The 18,237-nt window shown below is 44.2% G+C and overlaps 1 pseudogene across 1 annotated transcript; it reads left to right on the top strand.

Moving 5' to 3' along the window:
* The first annotated feature begins 9,859 nt into the window (after nt 1-9,859).
* On the top strand, nt 9,860-16,352 carry LOC308160710 (tRNA (adenine(37)-N6)-methyltransferase-like; annotated as a pseudogene). The gene is made up of 7 exons: nt 9,860-10,501; nt 13,284-13,447; nt 13,667-13,824; nt 13,954-14,614; nt 15,502-15,697; nt 15,926-16,034; nt 16,293-16,352. The product of its transcript is annotated as a tRNA (adenine(37)-N6)-methyltransferase-like (transcript).
* Nucleotides 16,353-18,237: the final 1,885 nt, after the last annotated feature.

Genomic DNA, 18,237 nt, shown 5'->3' with positions numbered 1-18,237 from the left:
ACGTCTTCTTGGTTGTTGCTTTTTCAGGGACAACGGTTACCAGCACGTGACCCCTGTTGGAGAACAGCCTTTACCGCTGTCTCAATTAGATAGAGGGTATAGAGCTAAAAGGCACTTAATGAGCGACGTCTTCTTGGTTGTTGCTTCTTCAGGGACAGAGGTTACCAGCACGTGACCCCCGTTGGAGAACAGCCTTTACCGCTGTCTCAATTAGATAGAGGGTATAGAGCTAAAAGGCACTTAATGAGCGACGTCTTCTTGGTTGTTGCTTCTTCAGGGACAGAGGTTACCAGCACGTGACCCCCGTTGGAGAACAGCCTTTACCGCTGTCTCAATTAGATAGAGGGTATAGAGCTAAAAGGCACTTAATGAGCGACGTCTTCTTGGTTGTTGCTTCTTCAGGGACAGAGGTTACCAGCACGTGACCCCTGTTGGAGAACAGCCTTTACCGCTGTCTCAATTAGACTTAAACTTTGTAGCACAATCACATAGCAAGCTAAAAGGCACTTAATGAGCGACGTCTTCTTGGTTGTTGCTTCTTCAGGGACAGAGGTTACCAGCACGTGACCCCTTTTGGAGAACAGCCTTTACCGCTGTCTCAATTAGATAGAGGGTATAGAGCTAAAAGGCACTTAATGAGCGACGTCTTCTTGGTTGTTGCTTCTTCAGGGACAGAGGTTACCAGCACGTGACCCCCGTTGGAGAACAGCCTTTACCGCTGTCTCAATTAGACCTAAACTTTATACACAATCACATAGCAAGCTAAAAGACACTTAATGAGGGATTTCTTCTTGGTTGTTGCTTCTTCAGGGACAGAGGTTACCAGCACGTGACCCCCGTTGGAGAACAGCCTTTACCGCTGTCTCAATTAGATAGAGGGTATAGAGGTGAGAGATTAATGTAAACTTAAACTTTTTAGCACAGTCACATAACAAGCTTCTTCTTCTTCTACTTCACATGAACACACACGTGTGTGTGTGCAAGCTGCAGTGCTCCAAATGACACAGTAACCACATGATAGAGTAAACAGTTGTATCAGAGTAGAACTAGATGCCACCATGCCAGACAAGACCAAAACAGGACCACAGAACACAGCAACATGCCCACCACTGGACCAGAAAGAGAGAGAGAGAGAGAGAGAGAGAGAGAGAGAGAGAGAGAGAGAGAGAGAGAGAGAGAGAGAGATTTGAGAGAGAGAGAGAGAGAGAGAGAGAGAGAGAGAGAGAGTGTCTAACAGCTTTGGGGCCAAAGCTTCATTCCAGCCAGCATGAATGAATGAATGAAAACCCTTGTTCCTACCTTGTCATGATCCCTATTCACAGTGTAGTGAAGAGTCTCTAGTCCATGCTAGAGTAGTGAAGAGCATATAGTCCATGCTAGTGTAGTGAAGAGCATATAGTATATGGAAAATCCCAGTAGATCAGCACTTTCTGAAATACTCAAAACAGCCTGTCTGGCACCAACACCCATGCCATGTTCAAAGTCACTTAAATCCCCTTTCTTTCCCATTCTGATGCTTGGTTTGAACTTCAGCAGATCGTCTTGACCATGTCTACATGCCTAAATGCTTTGAGCTGCTGCCACATAATTGGCTGATTTGATATTTGCGTTAACGTGCAGTTGAAAAGGTGTAGTGGCTTCAAACTATTTAATAACCACCATCCAGGCAAGGCAGGGGTTTTGACGCACGTCCAAATATTCAAACCAACAAAGTCGTAATCCACCTCCAGGTAGAATTGCAACAACAATGGATTTATTCTCCTTTAAATATAAACATAACATTCACAGTTCCAATGGCATCTTTAGAAAACAGAAAATAACAACAGAACAAAATATCATTCCAATACTGACTCACTTTCTATAATGTCTTTCTTTGAGTTTCCTTAAGTTGTTTCCTTGAGTGTGTGTGCATGTGCACCTGGGATGTACGCTCAATGCAAATGCAAGCTGCAGTGCTCCAAATGACACAGTAACCACATGATAGAGCCAACAGTCATATCAGAGTAGAACTAGATGCCACCATGCCAGACAAGACCAAAACAGGACACAGCAAAATGCCCACCACTGGGCCAGAAAGAGAGAGAGAGAGAGAGAGAGAGAGAGAGAGAGAGAGAGAGAGAGAGAGAGAGAGAGAGAGAGAGAGAGAGAGAGAGAGAGAGAGAGAGAGAGAGAGAGAGAGAGAGAGAGAGAGAGAGAGAGAGAGAGAGAGAGAGAGAGAGAGAGAGAGAGAGAGAGAGAGTGTCTAACAGCTTTGGGGCCAAAGCTTCATTCCAGCCAGCATGAATTAATGAAAACCCTTGTTCCTACCTTGTCATGATCCCAATCCAACAACATGTCCATTTTGAAGACCTGGGAACAGAACAAAGGTTTCAATACTAAAAAATACTATACCTTTAGACTTAAGTCCATATGTGACACAGTCTGGTGAAAAGGTGAATTCTCCAGTTGAGCAAATGAGCAAAGTATTTAGTGATCCTTCTTTTAAAAAAGCATTTTTTTTCATTTTCTTATGAAACAGGGGTGCAAACAGGTGATGGCCCAAAATGTGGCTAACCTTAGGGGTGGGGGGGGGGGGGTAGCGCTAGCACTAATGGTGTTAAATAGATATCGCTAGCACTAACGGTGGTCTAACAATTATGCGTGTGTAAGTAGCAGCAGCCCTGACCTCAACACCTGCAGAATTACTTCTAAAACAGTTTACCGTGACTGTGTTCTCTATGCTGTCTGGAACTGTACCTAGCTCCCTGAAGCTAAATGTTATTTCAACTGCAGCAGAGTTTAGCAGACAGGGAGATTAGCTAGCTTGTGCATCATGTGACATGGATGAGACTTAGACCCCCCCTCCCCCCCACCACACCCAAAACATTTTTTTTGCAGATCTACACAATTCACATGGATGACCTATTTTGAGATAAAAACGGCTAATTTAGCAGAAAGGTGACAAGTTTGCACCCCTGAAAGAGCCCACTAACAGTTTTAGGATCACTAAATACTGATCACTGTGGCTGTGTTCGGAATAGCATACTAGCGAATAGCATACTAGCATACTACTCATACTAGATATGACGTACATTTTTTGTATGCAGTGCGTTCACACGTACAGTATGCGAGATTTGAGTATGCGAGAAATTTAGTATGCGAGCAATATTTCCGGGATAATTGAAGTATGTTACGATGGACACTTTTGGCATACTGCTTCCCCAAAATGCATTTCGCGTCCAGGGTTGCAGGGTTGCGTCCAGGGTTGCAGGGTTGCAGGGTTGCGTCCAGGGTTGCCAGATGGGGCGGGTTACCGCCGAATGGGCTACTTAATTTTGAGGTTATAGAAAGTTTAGGCTGTAAATTGTCAATCCCATCTGGCAACCCTGTGCGCTTTTCAGCCTGTCAAACTGCGTCATACAAGCTTGTCATACAGCTTTTGTTTACATTGCCTGGGAACCGAAAGCTTGCAATAAACATCGGTTTTTGCACATTTGAGTGTGCAGATGCTGCTTTTTTGCACTCTATTTGATACACTTCAGTTGCAGCATCCCAGCTAAGTCTGATCACGGATGAGCGGTGGTATTTTCACTATACTGGGAATTAACATGGTGAAATGCATTCTTAGACCAGGCTACGTCGTCACGATTACAAATATGCCACTTGAAATGCATGAAATCCAAGTTTATTTGTGTCTTACACACATGTTCGCCTAGTAATTGACTGATTGTAACCCAATCACAAATGATCCCAGTATTGTCGCTTCAAACGGACAAGTTGGTTGTATTGTGCTTGCTGCAGTAAGCCCATGATATGTTATTGCTCATATATATTTGTTTTAATCATGTTCTTTTACCAACTGCTAAGACAACAATATAGTAAACTAGTAACTTGAGCTAGCTAAAGATATTGGCCCCCAAATCATTTTACAACTTGTAATTATGTTACGATGTTTCTGTCGAACTCCGTAAGCAGGGTGCGTTCGTAAATTCGCTCTGAGAGCGCCGGAGCACACACTGGGTTCAACGTCATAAATGGACCAGGTAAGTTGATTGGACAAGATGCATTCCTTGAGTGCTGATCAGATTTCCTGGACAAATTTACGAACGCAGCCGTAATATAGCTAGGAACAGAAAAAATCGTCAGATCAGATATATAAACGGGTTATTTTGGTAAACTGGACACATTTTGGGAATATATGTGGTTACTTTCTCGCCTGAAAACATATTAAAACTTCATAAAATGACATATTAACACTTGTAAAACCAAAAGTACAGGTTTTAGCTAACGGAGGTTTAAAATGGAGGTTTAAATTCGCTGCTCCCGGCGAAATGCATTCTGGGAGGCAGTATGCATACTGTGTAAACGGTCGGCTGGTTTTCGCATACTTATTATGAATTTAGTAGGCAGTATGCAGTATATACTCATTGAGTATGCTAGTATGCAGTATGCTAGTATACCATTCCGAACACAGTCTGTATCTAACTGTACTCTAACAAACTTATGTTTTAGGAGGCATGGGACACTGACAGACAGCTACATGGGACACTGACAGACAGCTACATGGGACAGACAGACAGCTACATGGGACACTGACAGACAGCTACATGGGACAGACAGACAGCAACATGGGACACTGACAGACAGCTACATGGGACACTGACAGACAGCTACATGGGACATTGACAGAAAGACAGCTACATGGGACACTGACAGACAGCTACATGGGACATTGACAGACAGACAGCTACATGGGACATTGGCAGACAGACAGCTACATGGGACACTGACAGACAGCTACATGGGACACTGACAGACAGACAGCTACATGGGACACTGACAGACAGCTACATGGGACACTGACAGACAGCTACATGGGACACTGACAGACAGCTACATGGGACACTGACAGACAGACAGCTACATGGGACACTGACAGACAGCTACATGGGACACTGACAGACAGCTACATGGGACACTGACAGACAGACAGCTACATGGGACACTGACAGACAGACAGCTACATGGGACACTGACAGACAGCTACATGGGACATTGACAGACAGACAGCTACATGGGACAGACAGACAGACAGACAGACAGCTACATGGGACATTGACAGACAGACAGCTACATGGGACACTGACAGACAGCTACATGGGACACTGACAGACAGCTACATGGGACATTGACAGATAGACAGCTTCATGGGACATTGACAGACAGACAGCTACATGGGACATTGCCAGAAAGACAGCTACATGGGACACTGACAGATAGCTACATGGGACATTGACAGACAGACAGCTACATGGGACACTGACAGACAGCTACATGGGACATTGACAGACAGCCAGCTACATGGGACATTGGCAGACAGACAGCTACATGGGACACTGACAGACAGCTACATGGGACACTGACAGACAGACAGCTACATGGGACACTGACAGACAGCTACATGGGACACTGACAGACAGCTACATGGGACACTGACAGACAGCTACATGGGACACTGACAGACAGACAGCTACATGGGACACTGACAGACAGACAGCTATATGGAACACTGACAGACAGCTCCATGGGACAGACAGACAACTACATGGGACAGACAGACAGCTACATGGGACATTGACAGACAGCTACATGGGACATTGACAGACAGCTACATGGGACATTGACAGACAGCTACATGGGACATTGCCAGAAAGACAGCTACATGGGACATTGACAGACAGACAGCTACATGGGACACTGACAGACAGCTACATGGGACATTGACAGACAGCCAGCTACATGGGACATTGGCAGACAGACAGCTACATGGGACACTGACAGACAGCTACATGGGACACTGACAGACAGACAGCTACATGGGACACTGACAGACAGCTACATGGGACACTGACAGACAGCTACATGGGACACTGACAGACAGCTACATGGGACACTGACAGACAGACAGCTACATGGGACACTGACAGACAGACAGCTATATGGGACACTGACAGACAGCTCCATGGGACAGACAGACAACTACATGGGACAGACAGACAGCTACATGGGACATTGACAGACAGCTACATGGGACACTGACAGACAGCTACATGGGACACTGACAGACAGACAGCTACATGGGACATTGATAGACAGCTACATTGACAGACAGACAGACAGCTACATGGGACATTGACAGACAGCTACATTTACAGACACAGCCTCCACAGCCCAAAACAAACAAGTTCCCCAGCTACAACTATCTGTTAGCAAACACTTATCCTGCCTTCTCTTTATTCTAACAACATTTTAAAAAGCAAACAACATATTCATGGAACACTAGTTAGTCTTTTGAGAGGTATTTTGGGAATTCATGGGCAAACGTATCAATGCAAGTTGTTCAGAAACAATTCTTTAAAATGCTAAATTGCTTACTTGAATATTTGCTGTGCACAATACTGTACAAATTATCAGGACATTACATCATTTTGATAACAATCATTGCCTTTTCAATGAAATATTTGGACCATTTGGTACAGAGTGACTTACCAATGCGTAGTCTTTCTCCAACTGACTGACTCCCAGAATGTTCACATCCCAAGACTCTAGCCCTATGGCATCGTTTGTGACATCACATCATTGTGACATCACATCACACTGTTCTTGAGCCTGTGAAGATGCAGTTTGGGCATTTCTCTCTAGTTATGGTAACTGTGTTAATTGACAGACAGCTACATGGGACATTGACAGACAGACAGCTAAATGGGACAGTGACAGACAGACAGCTACATGGAACATTGACAGACAGACAGCTACATGGAACATTGACAGACAGACAGCTACATGGAACATTGACAGACAGACAGCTACATGGAACATTGACAGACAGACAGCTACATGGGACACTGACAGACAGATACATGGGACACTGACAGACAGACAGCTACATGGGACAGGCAGACAGCTACATGGGACATTGACAGACAGCTACAGGGGACACTGACAGACAGACAGCTACATGGGACAGACAGACAGCTAAATGGGACATTGACAGACAGCTACATGGGACACTGACAGACAGACAGCTACATGGGACACTGACAGACAGCTACATGGGACACTGACAGACAGCTAAATGGGACATTGACAGACAGCTACATGGGACACTGACAGACAGACAGCTACATGGGACACTAACAGACAGCTACATGGGACAGACAGACAGCTACATGGGACACTGACAGACAGCTACATTGGACAGACAGACAGCTACATGGGACACTGACAGACAGACAGCTACATGGGACACTGACAGACAGAGAGCTACATGGGACACTGACAGACAGACAGCTACATGGGACACTGACAGACAGACAGCTACATGGGACATTGACAGACAGCTACATGGGACATTGACAGACAGCTACATGGGACACTGACAGACAGACAGCTACATAGGACATTGACAGACAGCTACATGGGACATTGACAGACAGCTACATGGGACATTGACAGACAGCTACATGGGACACTGACAGACAGCTACATGGGACACTGACAGACAGACAGCTACATGGGACATTGACAGACAGCTACATTGACAGACACAGCATCCACAGCCCAAAACAAACAAGTTCCCCAGCTACAACTATCTGTTAGCAAACACTTATCCTGCCTTCTCTTTATTTTTTTTAACATTTTAAAAAGCAAACAACATATTCATGGAACACTATGTATTTTTAGAGGTATTTGGGGAATTCATGCATAATACTCTGAGCAAAAAACGTATCAATGCAAGTTGTTCAGAAACAATTCTTAAAAATTCTAAATTGCTTAATATTTTCTGACCACAATACTGTACAAATTATCAGGACATTACATCATTTTGATAACAATCATTGCCTTTTCAATGAAATATTTGGAACATTTGGTACAGAGTGACTTACCAATGCGTAGTCTTTCTCCAACTGACTGACTCCCAGAATGTTCACATCCCAAGACTCTAGCTATGGCATCGTTTGTGACATCACATCATTGTGACATCACATCACACTGAACTTGAAGGTCTGAGTCTGTGAAGATGCAGTTTGGGTATTTCTCTCTAGTTATGGTAAATAACACAGCTGAATTTGGTGGAGCTCATATTACAGTATTAACACACAAGCTCTCTTTCAAATCAAATCTAATAGTTGTTTGGGGTAGAAACCCTTTACCACTACCATTAGACTCCCTTCACAGGATGATATACAGGATTATACACCAAGGAAATACACTACCCGTAAAATACACCACTTGATTTTGACTTTTGACTGAATTGGTAGGACGGAGAAGGTTTTGTTTAGTTTTCTTTCCAAGTTCATGCATATTACTCCAACCTAAAAACACATCTATACAAATTAATCAGGACTTTCTCAAAGTTGGGGGAATAAATAAATTCCAGACGACTTCCAATCTGACAAGAGAAATACATGTTGCTCACCATTAACTACTTATGTAAATCCACACTGTAAATTGTTGGAAATCAATTTCAGTCAACTAACACAGCTTGTTTTGTGAGCCTGCTAACAATGTAAAGTAGTGGGGATTACTCACCGAATCCATTGCATTGCAATATTTTGGCTTGACTAGCGAGTGTGTCATTGATTTTCTGAATGAAAGTCTGAACTATTTGATTGGTTGCCGACAGTATCTTACACTTATGTGGGTGTATGGTAACACACACATAACATAACATGTTATTGATACCGATTCCATTAAATGTGTTACTGGTTCTCAACTGGAACCGGTTCTGGATTCCTGTCCCTAGTCCACTGAGCTGCTGACTCAGTCTGAGATGCTTAAGATCAGACTGTATTCCACATTGTAAACCAATGGTACGAAACATTGATCACAGAGGTAAAATGTATTGAAAGATCCATTTCAAAAAGTGCATTGTGTTAGATGAATAGTTGCTCCAATGCGGAGTGTATAGTATCCACTCATACTTGATTTCTAAAACGAAAAAAGTAAGAATTATTTCAACGTCAAAGTGAGGTGAAAACAACAAATGGTCCTGTATCAGTGTTAGGTATGAAACAAACATGTTCTCTATCTAAACCTGTATTCCACTACATTCTTCCTTCTCACTCCCTTCCCCAGACTACAGCGCATTTTACTTCCTCGTATCCTGACGGGAAGAATTGTGCCTGCGCTCCAGGAACCATATCCATACTTGCCCCAATCCCATTTCAACCTCATTACACCCCTTGGCCCTCTATTTTAGCCCTACCCCTCTGTGTTGTGCGTTAGGCATGTGTAGGGCAGGTTGTATCCCAATTCTTGTTTTCATGCAGGGGTAGGGCCAAGTGGTAGGGCTACATAGACCTCCAAACAGATGCTTTTTAAGAACCGCACTCCCAACGTAGTCACAAACAGGATTCACCCATGTTAGCATGGTTGAACTGTCCACCCCCCTCCGGATGTCCTTTCCGTTGTCAGACGTGATACGCTCTCCCTTGAGGAGCCCAGCCTGATGACCTGAGGTCCGGGCCACACGTGTGTCAGCATTGCCGGAGGGACGGTCGCCGACAGGGCGGACTCTACTCTCTGGGTTTGGCTGTTGTCGTCCATGACAAGTGCCACCCGCCATGTTGTGGTCCGTAGCGGTCTTGGGGACGTTTTCCCAGCTCACCTGTGCATATAGGGTTAGGATCTCCTCCTACAGTCTGGACAACTCAGCCAGCATTTGATCTGACAGCTCACGCTGTTGAACATCTCTTCACCGATACAATTCTATGTTCTCTATTTACTAAAATCAAGTTTTCAGCTGTCAATCACAGGACTAAATTAGAAAAAAAATGTGTGTGCATGACTTAAAAATAGCATGCACTAACCACAAAGCATGCCTTCAAAATGGTGGTGGATAGCTGCGTATACCCTCCACTACACCACTGACCAAGATCTATCTATATTTTTACAGGTGATCCACCACCCCTCAGGGAAGGTCAGGGTGATCCACCACCCCTCAGGGAAGGTCAGGGTGATCCACCACCCCTCAGAGAAGGTCAGGGTGATCCACCACCCCTCAGGGAAGGTCAGGGTGATCCACCACCCCTCAGGGAAGGTCAGGGTGATCCACCAACCCTCAGGGAAGGTCAGGGTGATCCACCACCCCTCAGGGAAGGTCAGGGTGATCCACCACCCCTCAGGGAAGGTCAGGGTGATCCACCACCCCTCAGGGAAGGTCAGGGTGATCCACCACCCCTCAGGGAAGGTCAGGGTGATCCACCACCCCTCAGGGAAGGTCAGGGTGATCCACCACCCCTCAGAGAAGGTCAGGGTGATCCACCACCCCTCAGGGAAGGTCAGGGTGATCCACAACACCTCAGAGAAGGTCAGGGTGATCCACCACCCCTCAGAGAAGGTCAGGGTGATCCACCACCCCTCAGAGAAGGTCAGGGTGATCCACCACCCCTCAGGGAAGGTCAGAGTGATCCACCACCCCTCAGGGAAGGTCAGGGTGATCCACTACCCCTTAGGGAAGGTCAGGGGGATGAGATGTTCAGTGACCTAGGATTTTTCATTCAGGTTACAAAACAAGTTGAAGAAATCTTGCAGAGTGTAGGACGTCTGAGGGCCAGAAAGGAGAGGCATCCACAGAGACAACAAATAAGCAAGAGGAGAGGAGAGAGACTGTGACCAGAAGAGATAGACTGCAACATGAGAGGAGAGGAGAGAGAATGTGACCAGAAGAGATAGACCGCAACATGAGAGGAGAGGAGAGAGACTGACCAGAAGAGATAGACCACAACATGAGAGGAGAGGAGGAAAACCTAACCCTAAGCAATTTGACTCATTAAATATGTCAGTATTTGGAGCTGTAGAGAGGTATAGATCATTTGGCAATATACTGATTGATGTGGCCTATGTTTAAGGATGCTGGCAATCTGACAAAAAACTGAACTGAACTGAACTGGAGAAAAAATCCCCACTCCTTCCACCAGGCTGAATACGGGCCTGACTAGGGGCCTGACTAGGTAAGTGAGTGTGTTTCGTTTCGTTTCGTTTCTAGGCACAGTAGCTGGAATAGCTTCTTCATTTTACTAGTCTCCTATGGAGTTTACAATACACAGCCTACGTGCTATGTTTGTTCCCAGACAGCCTCGTTAATCACAGTATTTTATGACACTGACTCACTTTACCAGCCTTATCCCAGAGACCTTGGTTATCTTGGTATTATTACTAACTAAGACTATACTTTCAGGGATCATTTCTATAGTTCTTGACTTATGAAGTGCCAATAAAGTTTTACAACAATACAATGTTGATTAGAAACACATAAATAAGATGAATAGTGGAAAAAAAATGATGCACTATATGATGTTAGAAGATTAAAATAGCCTAAACCCATGCTTTCATGGACGGTTGGATAAATGTAATGTAAATGTCAAATGTAAATGTCCCAACACTGCTCTCTAGCGTTCAAACCTGGTAACAGCATGTCAGGAGAAACCGTCAGTGAGAACCTTTGTCCCAACATACTCTACCCTCGCTCGCCCTGAAGCTAGTTAAGACTATACTTTCAGGGATCATTTCTATAGTTTTTGACTTGTGAAATGTGTTTCTAAAGTGTTTGGTCTCGCTACCCACGAGGATGAGACCTGATATTCCCTTCTGAGCGCGAAGCGGGTACTGAGTAATGATTCACTTCATACGCTCTTTGCCATTGATGACCGTTCTTTACTTCCTTGTGGAGCATTGAGGGAGGGAATATGATCAGAGTGGTCGCTTATGAAATGTGCAAAAGAAACCAGCAACTCATAATGGAGTTAGAAGTACTTACGAGCTGACTTAGACATTGGGCAACTGTATAATATACAGCGATCTGATCATTATATTATTCAATATTATTTAGATACAGACATATATTATTATTATATTGTTGTTTGTTCTGTGTTATGCATCTTTAACATGATGTACCTAGCAGCCCCCTATAATCTCTCCATGCACTCCAACATTTATGATCATTGAAATAGTATTTATGAGTCTTGGATTTAACAGTGGTCTGTTGTAATCAGTCCATAACACCTGATTTGAACATTCATGCAATACGATGTACTCACAATAAAATAAATACAAACAAGAGAGGATGGTAAATGCAAAGGGAATTAATCAAGAGTATTGCAGTGATACACAATAACACTATGGCCATTAGCGGACAGTTGAGATTAATGCAATGTAATACAATGTATAAAACAAGCTAATAAAGAAAAAATAAATAAAAGTACTAAAAACTCCCAATGTAAAAGCAAAGAAACCTCCATTATTTTAAAAAACGCCCACAATTTCGTGCGACTATTAGATCCTCCAGTGGGCTACAATGATAAAAATCATAGATGATTAAAGTTAGATGATCAAAGTAACGCATGCATGGTTTTGCTTCCTCGTGGCTCGACATTGCCCCCTAGCGTCCAGACCAGTGACAACCTATATTAAAGCGGAACGAGAAACCGTCAGTGAGAACCATTGCCCCAACATACAGTAGCCTCGCTCGCACTCTAACCAATTAAGACTATACTTTCAGGGATCATTTCTATAGTTCTTGACTTGTGAAATGTGTTTCTAAAGTGTTTGGTCTCGCTACCCACGAGGATGAGACCTGATATTCCCTTCTGAGCGTGAAGCGGGTACTGAGTAATGATACACTTCATACGCTCTTTGCCATTGATGACCGTTCTTTGCTTCCTTGTGGAGCATTGAGGGAGGGAATATGATCAGAGTGGCTCTATGATTTTGTTATAACATGGAAGTGTGTCTAACTGGCGATGACTGCATCATACTTAAATAATACCAAGATAGCAAAGCTCTCTGGGATAACGCTAGTGAAGTGAGTCAGTGTCATAAAATACTAAGACTAAAAGGAAGCTGTCTGGGAATAAACATTGCACGTATGTGTTGTAAACTCCATCGGAGACTAGTAAAAAGAAGAAGCTAAAAATGTTTGCGTCATTAACTATGATATTCGACACATGTGGACTGGTAATAATAATAATAATAATAATAATAATAATAATAATAATAATAATAATACGGAAGAGTATTAGGGCCACCAACTTGAGGTTTTTTTCTCCCGAAAGGGGGGGGGGGGGGGGGTATATAAACCAGGCACTTGTACTGACATAATATGTGTTCTCCTTGGCATTACATTGTGCAACAAGCTGTCACTTGGTAGTAGCACCTCAGTGCTTGCTACAATATTCTAATAAACTGATAACCAATACAAATCCTCTTGAATGTATGTGTCTCATGTGACAGGACACATCCAGACAGCCCCCGTTGGTTACATCAGATCCTGTTTCTCTGGAAAGAACGGCACCCCCAGACAGCCGACTGTCTGCGGCCCCTCCAGGGCCACTCTTCAGATCCATCGGACAGTCTTCAACAACGCCGAACACTCCCTGGTCGGCCTGGAAGACTACTCGCATGTCTGGTAGGAACTGTAGTCGCACTGATGTGGATGGAGTTCAAGAGGAAGTGTGTTGTATTGCAGACAGGTTGGCCTAGGACAGTGAAACAGACTTGATTGCTGTAACGTACCATGCTACATACACATCCTATCACTTTCCCTCTCAAACTGTTTTTGGATCACCTGACATTTCAGTAGAACCACTGCTGTTTACAATGTTGTCCTGATCTGATCTCCTTCCAGGGTCATCTTCCTCTTCCATAAGAACGGCCACCTGAGCTACAAGGCCAAAGTGAAGCCTCCGAGACTGAACGGCCAGAGGGTAGGGGTGTACTCCACACGCAGCCCCCACCGGCCCACTGTCCTGGGCTTGACCCTGGCCAAGCTGGACAGAGTCACAGGTTAGTAACTGGACTCAGGAGCCTAAACTGGCTCGAGTGGTGGGATGTTTTTTTTGTCTAAAGGTGTGTGTGTGTGTGTGTGTGTGTGTGTGACTCATGAGTGATTGCTTATGTTTCTACGTTCTCTAGGTGACACCCTTCACCTGTCAGAGATCGACATGATTGCTGGCACCCCCGTCCTCAACATCATACCCTACATCCCAGACTACGACTCCCCACACAGCAGACAGGACATGGACACAGACGCTGGGGAATGTGAAGACACCCCAACCTGAAGTCACCAACGTGTCAGCAGATCATGTCACCAGTGCCGTGAGCATGCGTATCAACTCAGTAGGTCCTTCCTCCTCCAGAGATGCCCAGTTTTAGAATGAGAGAGGGGACATGCGTCATAACTCAGTCCCTAGGATACTCCTGTCAAAAGACAAATCTACGGTCCACATCCTTAGCATAGGCGACACCTCCAGCTCCTCCACCCCCAGGCCCCCAGGCCTCTCCACTCTGACCAAAGACCTCCACACAGTCCTGGGGGGGCTCAAGGCCTATGTCAGCCAGGGAGATAGCCTGCCCCTCACCCAGGCAAGCTCCCTAGGAAAGTCCCAGGCTTCAGACGGGCCTAAGATGAAACCCTCAGATCCTAGGGATGATGCTACTGCACCTTGCTATGGGGAGGAGGCCTACAGCACCATCGCTGGCTGGATCAGGGACCCCCCAGTGGCCAGTCTGGAGGTGCGCTTCACCCCCAATGCTGAGAAGGAGCTGGAGGAGTTCCTGTCCCCAGACACTGAAGGTAAGCTTCTGGAATCACTGGTTTTAAATGATACAACAGCATAATAATTCATCATTGGCATTGTACTAAGACTAAGTGAAGTGTCAAAGAAGGTAGTTGTACTTTTAGTCCACAGGAGGGCGCCATTGTTACAGAAATGGCCAGTTTACAGAGAATTACAGTCTTGCAGAACATGTTTTTTGATTTCACTGCATCTCATTGGGATTGTACCCAGTCTGTAGTTTGTACATCTCACTCACTTTAAGAACCTATTAGACCTCTGTAAGGCTGCTACTACATTTGAGCAATACAATAACAGCGACATAAGTATTTAACTTATTTTGAATTAATTGTCATGAAGTACCACTGTCATGTTTCAAGTTTCAAGTTTCAAGTTTATTGTTACGTCGCCGTGTGGGAATAGACAATGTCTATTCTTTTTTGTTCTGTTATGTATATATATATATTGTAAATATTAGATGTATTTTGGTGTTTCTTGTCTCAGTGAACACTTGTGTATGTAGCTTTTGTAGTCCACTAAATCTAGGACTACAATTTCCTTGATGTCTAGCCACTAGGTGAAATATTTGACAGAGGTGTTGTGCATTCACTGATCAAGTGATGCTGTTTGAACCCTTTGTACTAAATGTATTCACACAGCTTTATGCCTGAAGAAGGCCCAAAAAATTATGATCTTTACACAGATTTGAGTGTGCGGCTGCTTTTTTCCCACTCTATTTGATACTCTTCAGCTCCAGCACCTCAGCTAAGTCTGATAAGGGATGAGCGGTGGTATTTTCACTGTTTTGAAATGAGTTGCAGTAAAAAGCTGTTAAATTATTGTGAGTTTCATGTTGGTGTGGTTCCATAATATGAACATAATGACATGTGATGTTAACGTCCTCCAGAAGTCCCCGGGGGTGAGAGGAGACCCAGGTTCAGGTTCCTGCAGGGTCCAGAGGAGGCGGAGGTCAGGTCAGTGTCCAGGAGGACGCGCTGCCAGGACAGACTGTACTTCTTCACCCTGGACACCGCTGACGTCACCTGCAGGGCTTCGCCGTGGTGCTGTGGGTCACACCTGTCGGACCCAACGCCCCCCGGCAGGTGAACGGTCCACAGAACAGAACAGATTAGAACTGTTCCGTCTATGGTTCTATCTCTACGATCTCTCAGTCTTTCATTCGTTTGCGTTCCATTGTGACTTATTTTGGAGATGGAGGATCATCGCAAGTCACCATACACCATGCGCCGACACCATACTACTCACTAATAGCTTGAATATCCATCTTTCTGTCTCTCTATTTATCTCTCCATCCCTCTCTCTCTCTCCAGGTATGTTGGGGTATGGGATGGCGTGAGCGTCAGTCCACCAGCTGTGCCAGTCCCTAGCAGGGCCCAGCAGCGGCCTCCCCCCAGGCTCTGCTGCTGTAGCCATACTGCCGTGAGTCTCACACACACACACAGCAGAGCGTCAGAGGCCATCATCAGCCAACCCAATACAACCGTTTATACAGACACACACACACATTCCTACTTCTTTATTAGAAGCCATCGTCATCCAAGCCCATCTCTCGCAGTGTTATCTTGGAAAAAGAAAAGTGATGTGTGTTTGTTGTGAGCGGCTCAATTGACCTTTAAAGACTGAGATAAACGGTCCAGTATGATATACTGAGGGATGCGTCGGGTTCTGTTTCCACAGTGTTACTACATCATCCCTGCGATCTCGGTCATCTACTTCTGCTCCCAACAAGACGCCTAGGTGTCTTCCACTAACCTGCCTGTGCTGCTCTCCTGCTGCTCTTCTATGGGTGAGTGATACACAAGCTCACAACAACAGGGGTGGTGGGGCTGCCCCGCCTATTCAATGTGAGAGGAAACACTGGCCCCCACCACATCAGACAACTCCCCAAGGAAGAGCAGTTGAATTGATTCTGATTGTTAACTGTGTAGAGGAGGGAGACATGTTCTAACTTGTACTTTGTGTGTGTAGAGGGCTCATCACTCCTGATGTCCCCAGCATCCTTCTTCTTCAACATCCCCAGCAAAGTAAGAACAGGACAAAACTGTTTTAATAGTCTAAATGAGTCTTATTTATGTCTGTATTTATGCCACTGATTGCAATTTTCTTTCTTTCTTCTGTCCAGGTCCCACAGGGGTGCTGGCCATCTTCTCAGGGGAAGGTAAGTATGTGTAGTTTTTATTATTATTTTCTGTCTAGGTCCTGATCCCACAGGGGTGCCAGGCCATCTTCTCTGGGGAATGTTTAGTCACTCAAAAATAGGAGTGCTAGGCCTTGTTTATTTTTTTTCTCTGTAAGAAATGTAGGACCCTACCCCTCGTTTCTGCCAGCCATTTTTCGCCCCTGTTTAGAATTTGTTCCAAATTCCCCTAAGTCAGAAAAAAATCGGTAGGAAAATTTGATGTTTAAGAGCTTAAATTGCTTGCTAAGGTTTATGCAGTTTTTTAATTTGACTACGAGGACCGCAGGAGAACACCTATCCCTCCCATCCCACCTACTTACTTACCTCCTCAGCTGCTTGCCTAGGCCACCATCCTTAGGCCTACAGCCTAGAACCCGCCGTGTGGGAATAAAGTATGTAATTTCACTTTATTTCTATTCTTATTTCTTCTTCAACATCCCCAGCAATGTAAGAACAGGACAAAACTGTTTTAAACATAGATCTGACTTTTCCCCCAAATATGGGGGAGTGGATAAGAAGTGGTTTTAAAGGGATCTGCCAGAGACGTAACCATAGCGATAGCAAAACGTCTAAAATGTTCACGTACTCGTACTACATCACTCACTTAGTCTAACAATTTTATTGTTATTGTAAACAGTGAAGAAAATCAGTGTACCTGTTTCTTGTCTTTATGAATGAGTTAACATTATATATAAAAAATCCTTGAAATTATTGAGATGAAAACAATGTACATTGAACAATAATAATAGTAATAATAATAACTTTTATTTGTATAGCACTTTTCCTGCAAACGTTGCAGAATGAACAATACTCTTTGTGACTGCGTTTACATAGCACTCATCTGGCTTATTAATAATAATAATAATAATAACAACTTTTATTTGTATAGCGCTTTTCCTGCAAACGTTGCAGCTCAAAGTGCTTTTTATAGTGCTTTCCAGTTTCGTATATTTTGGTATCTGTTACTGCTAAAAATGAAGAAGAGTTCTTGAGCAAATTTAAGGCTGTTTATTCAAAAAAGCAGGTTACACAGCATGGCCCCTCAATGGAGCTGATCATCCGAATCGGTCACAGGATATGAAGTCAAAGATATGGATATGAAGAAAAAGAGAAAGAGCCAATCTGTGTACAGGATTTTATACCCCCCCCTGTCACTGTCGCTGAGCCAATCAAAACAGAGATATGGTCTTGTTAACATCTGGTAATGATCAGTCCACGTCATCTTAATTTGGTCAGATACAAGGTTTGCCAGTGAGGTCATAGTGGTTTTCTGTCCTGTAAATAGGATGTTATTATCTTATTATCTTATTATCAGGGGCCATCCTAAGGATCCTTTGCTGTGTATTATCTGCCATACCTGAAGGCAGATAATGTACTCTGCATTGGTTTAATGCAATTCACCCTATGGTCTAATACAATTCTAATGCAATTTATGCTATGGGC

The sequence above is a fragment of the Nansenia antarctica genome, assembly GCF_963989245.1.
Source record: "Nansenia antarctica genome assembly, chromosome: 6".
NCBI classification, from domain to species: domain Eukaryota; kingdom Metazoa; phylum Chordata; class Actinopteri; order Argentiniformes; family Microstomatidae; genus Nansenia; species Nansenia antarctica.
The sequence above is the reverse complement of the archived record's forward strand: the minus strand, read 5'-3'. Positions and strand labels throughout refer to the sequence as shown.